The sequence below is a fragment of the Miscanthus floridulus genome, chromosome 16 (genome assembly GCF_019320115.1).
Source record: "Miscanthus floridulus cultivar M001 chromosome 16, ASM1932011v1, whole genome shotgun sequence".
In the NCBI taxonomy this organism is placed as follows: domain Eukaryota; kingdom Viridiplantae; phylum Streptophyta; class Magnoliopsida; order Poales; family Poaceae; genus Miscanthus; species Miscanthus floridulus.
The window spans coordinates 63,417,517-63,423,173 of record NC_089595.1 but is presented as its reverse complement, the minus strand read 5'-3'; positions in this window follow the sequence as shown (position 1 = coordinate 63,423,173).

The following is a 5,657-nucleotide window of genomic DNA, read 5'->3' as shown; positions in this document are numbered from 1 at the left end:
TAGTCAGCCTTCAAAATGAGGTTCTAAATTTTAGACAACTAGAAGAAGAATCTCTTGGCACATCATGGGATCGTATTAATGACCTCATTACCACTGGCCTAGACCTTGCTATTTTAGACCCGATGCTCGTTCAACATTTTTATATGGGTCTTAGCAAGGATTCTACACAAACCCTTAATGAAACCTCTAGAGGATCTTTCCTTCATTTGTCAGCTAGTGAAGCAAGATCTATGCTTGATAGAATTAGTGGAAAGACTTCTTGCACTAGCATTCATAATGAACTCCCTGAGGAAGAGAAGGAATCATCTCTCAAATAAGAAGGGGAAGTTTTGATAGCCAAATCACAACCACCCCAGTCCCAAGATTTAGCTATCAACCTCGAACCATCAATACCCCAAAATCCTTCAAGGGAAGAAGAAATTCAACCTTTGGAAATCTCTTTTGAGAAAGGATAATCTTTTTTGTGTTGATTGTGGGAAAAGCTTAAACTTCCAGTTCCATAAGAGACCTTCGAGTGAATATAATTCAAATCCTCTCAAGAAGGGTTCTCTTAGAAAGCATCCTTATTCCCTTGATGGCATGTCTAGTGAACCCATAGAAGGAGGGTCAAGCCATTTAGAAATCACTCCTATCCTCTCTCCTTCTATGCCCACATTACATGTATCATTCAAACCCATCCTTGACCTCGATGACTCCTGTTATGCTCTTTTTCCTAAGACTCATGATAATTCTTGAAATCCACTAAGACAACCAAAGTATAGGAGTCATGAAGGCCACAAGGATGACCAAGAAGAGCAACGACAATGGCTGGAATGTATTGAGAACTCATATGCCGTTGCTAAAGAATGGATGGATAAGGATGAAGCCTTATGGGTAGAATCCAAACTTGATTTAGATCCAAATAGTGAGCTTAAATCAATCTCCTTAATACACATGACTCATCCAAGTTTGGAGGAGACTTTAGATAAGATCAACCCGAGAGTCACCAATCCATGGGAAATCTTGGACAATAAAACGTCCAATGAATGTCATAGGCATGCAATGATGGAGACATTGTTTTCACCTATTGACATTCATGAAGAAACACCCTTAGAGCTTAAAAAGGAAGATGACATAAACGAGCATGGAAGTTATTTCATGAACACCTCATCAAATCCTTGCTCACATGAGAAATCTCCTAAATCAATTGGTCTCTCCAACATTGCTACACACAAGATCTTCAATCCCCTCATACTCCCTATTCATTAAGACTTTGAAAGGGTGGTTGTAGATGCATATGTTTATCATAAATATTGCAAATCTCGTTGGCATGAATCTTGAGATAGGTACACAAAGGTTGGTGTTGGAGGCGAAACCACTTCACCAATTAGAAATGCAATTCAAAGTTTTCCCAAGGATGAGCTTCTGTCCTAAAGAAGCACTTTCGGGAGATAACATGAGCCTTCACCTTTCGCTATAATGCCCTTGTGAAATTAGCACAGGAATATAATTGTGAAAATATTCCTTCAGGTATTTTTGTCACTAACCATTCCAGGTTTGAAGCAAAAAGAATGAAGGATGACAACGCCAGGTATGTCCAACCAATCATCATGTAACATTGAATCACATCCATCCAAACTTAATTTTTCCTTGCAAAAATTCAAGTGTGGGGGATGAACTTCTCTAAAAAGTCTTATGCCATTTTGCTAATTCATCTTGGTTGTCTCTATGTTTAAGCCATACTCAATTTGCTAAATAACAATCATGCTCTTTCATCTCAATTTGAATAAATCTCTATAATGCTTTCATGCTACCTTTGTTTACTATAGTATGCTTAAGGTTTAGAGTATGATTCATACATATTTTAAATTAAGCATGGTGCTTAGTTTAGGAGTGTTGATCTTACTTCTAAAGGTTTAAGTACCTTCCTAAATCAAATTAGATGTGGTGTCTAGGTTGATTTTTGAGCTGATCGGATGTTGTAGATATTGGATATTTTGTTGGACTAACCCCTACAGGAAACTCTCAATTCAATTTGGGTTAGTTATTAGATGAATTTAAATTGGAGATGAAGCAAGGCAGATGATGAACTCCAATAACTTTGCGAGAAGAAGACACAACTCATTCATCATGGATGGAGGAACTCAAGTCTACAGCTCCAATAACATGCAATTTTTTGTGTACTCATCTCCTAGATTTGATGATGCAAAGAAAAGCTAAATACAAGGAGAGGTCTTGATCAATGGACCTAATAAGCCCTCACCATGAAAACAAATCATTGAGGCATAAAACAAAGAGTGAGACAGAAGGTCTAACAAAATGGCAAGATCGAAGAGAAGAAAGATGGCATGACAAAAGGATGAGAAAGAAAGGGTTTAATTTAGGAGACAAGAAGTCCATGAACAACCCAAGCTGCAAGGCTAGCCGAACAAGGAAAACTTCAAGCAAAAAGGGAAGGACCATCACAAAACATGTGCCATTAGTCATATGGTGTTATCACACTCCAATGACAAAGGTAACATCCTAAGGTAAATGGTCATTATTTAAAGTTTTTCCTTGACTCTAGTATGCACATAAATAAGAAACAAACATGTTCGAGTTACAACTTACTTCATCCAACTTGATTAACTAAACATGCGTAGTTCTTTGAGCTTGTTCCTAGCACCACTTTCTTGAACCCTTTTGGCCAAATGTACTTAAATGCTACATTCAAGCTCAATCTTATGATCTTACCACCTATGTTACAATTGAATAAAGTGCATAACATCAACTTCATCTTGCCCCATGTGCCTAAGGTTAGAGAAGAATGAATAAAATTTTGGTTCTGTTGGTGTTTGCCCACCAATAGAGCCCATGCACTTGATCTCTACCTTGTCTTTATAAGCAGGACACACTTCAAGCAAAGTGTGGGGGAGTTAGTTAATTCCCCCAATTTCTGCAAGTGAAAGTTCTGAGCCTATCAAACCAAAATCAAAACTCAAAATCAAGATGGGTTTGGCAGAAGAAGGTGACATTACCATTAGTGGTGTCATCACAAGAATCCTTGTCTTCAGAGCAAATCGAGGTATTGGATCAATGAACTTCACAAGGAGAAGCCTAGATTCGAAGGACTTACAACACCGAACCCTCACCAAAAGAGCTAACTTGGGGGAGAAGCACTCCCATATATCCAGGTAAGTATTCTTTCCCCTTTGTTTTAGTTTTAGTTTCTTTTAATTAGTAAAAAATGATGAATGAAAAACAAAATAAAAATTTATCTTTGCATTTATAGTAATAATGTGTGATCTAGTAAAATTTGAAACAAAATAAAAAGGTGTGTCTAGTTTGATTTAGTTTGTTTTTAAGAATTGTTACCAAATAAAGAGGACATAGAATAATCTCTTAAATGGAAATGATGAATAGTTACTCTGTTGTAATTCCTTTCAGGTACCTAGTTTTCAGCCTTGAATTCTCTCGAGTTTTGGATATGACTATTTTGATATAAAAATTTACTCTGAACATACAACTCGTGGGTAGCATATGCTTGATCTAAGTCTAGCTGATTGATAGATATGATATGAGAAGGTCTAAACTACTATTTATCTTGTTCCACGTGACACTAAAGTTCTAGAGATTTATTTTTTGAAAAACACAAAAATGCTACATGATGAGTTCCTATATGATAAAGCTTGAATTCCCACCAAGAGCCATACATGTTATTTTGGCTAGGAAAACTTCTAGATATATCCTGCTTGTAATTGCATTGAGTTTTATCAAGCTTTGTTGACCCCTATGCGAGATTTGTCATGCTCTTAAAATCAAGATCACGTACACACCACCCAAATATGCACTACTCCTACACTAGGGGTAGGCGCAAAAACATGCTTTCCATCTAGATCCACCCAAAAATGTTTTACTCCTACACTGGGAGTGAACACCAAAAACATGCTTGATAGGGTTTCCATCCACCAAATAGATGCTCCAAGTTCTTGTTGTTATCTCTCAAAGTTTTGTTGTAGAAAAGTGACATGGGGCTATGCAAAAGTTATTCAAAAGAAAAAAATGGACAAGTGTCTGAGATATCTAAAACAATGATTACTTAGATGTTTGCCTAAAAAAAAGAAAGATGAATAAGATAGCCCTTGTTCTCTAGCAATTGTTTCCAAGTTTCAAAAGAGTGATAAGTTTTCAAGGAGCAAAGTAGAATTAGGTTAGCCACCATATATATCCACCATTTACCGACACATATGCACATCTTGATTTGATTGTATGACTCAACTCTCTTTGGGTCCATTGTTTGACTTTACAATATATGCACCACAAGTAGGCTCTAGCTTTCTCCCTACCTATGAACTCCACATAAGCCTTAGTAGTAGGAAGAGAAAAAGGTATAACATCTTTATTGCCTTGGTGAGGATCCTCAAATACCACATATATTGAGAGACTTGAGAGTGTCATACAATAGAATCTCTGAGTTTTATTTTGAAAACTTATAAAAACTCCATAACAATGGTGAAACAAAGAACTTGAGACATAGTGCTTGACTTGATCATTCTATCTTTCAATTACTCCAGACCCAAGTGAAGGCTAAGAAGCCCCATGGTTGAAGGTAATATGGGTAAGTTTGAAATTTAGATCAGTTTATTCTAATTCAGAGGAGAATTTTTGATTGAATGCATGTATACTTTTGAGGCATGAAAGCATTATAGCAAATCCTGATCCATTGCTCAGTTTAGCTTTGCTTAGGAACTGGCAAAGGTTAAGCTTGAGGGAGCTTGTTGACGGTCACTGACACCAATTATAAACCATCAATATAACCTATATTTATATTTAATTCCATCACCAAACATAGGTATAGGGGTTTAAACAAATGAATTCCATGAGTTTTAGTGATTTCATTACTGCAAGAGGATTTATCCAGAAAACATCTCCTAGGACCACTGTCATACACTCCAAACAAGCAAACCGACGACAACAAGTGATTCAACCCATGAAAACCGCAAAAGACAACTCTAGAAGGTTCTCGAAGACACCACACTGAAGCTTGGGCCAAACAGCCATGAAAGTGGGCCGACTGGCCTAGCCCATAGGCCGTCTGGCCTGCCACAGAGCCCGCTCACCCTCCGCTGCCTTGTACTCATTCCTAAGATATACACCATTGATTTTAAGGCGGTTTTAGGTTGGTTTATCCAACAGTGATCAAGGGAGTTGATGTTGATCGATGACGTGGTGATTCCTTGCCCCCTCCTCTACCCCGATTCCTTGCCCCATACTCCACCTCAGCTTATATATAGCAGCCCCTACCCCCCCTCCCTAGAGCCATCTTGAAACCTTAATTCATTTTCTCCTCATTAGGATCAGAGCTAGCTATCAAGAGAAGATTAGTCCTCCATAGGATCTTACCTTGTAAATAATAGTGAGATAGAATGTGAGGGAAGAGTTTGGAGGAAGTGCCGGCCTGTCGGTGCTCTCTCTATGCTTGTACCCTAGCAGAATCAAGTTCTACTTGAGCTTACTTTTGATGATTCTCTAGTAATCGACTTCTAATTCAAGTAAGCGTCGTGTTTATATTGTTCATCATGTTCGTAAGTCTTTGAGTGCTTTAATCTATAGGACGCTCTAGGTTAAAGTAGTAATTATAGGTGTAAGCGTGGTGCTTAAACCGGGTTAATTGTGGATGCACCCTATATTCTGGATCG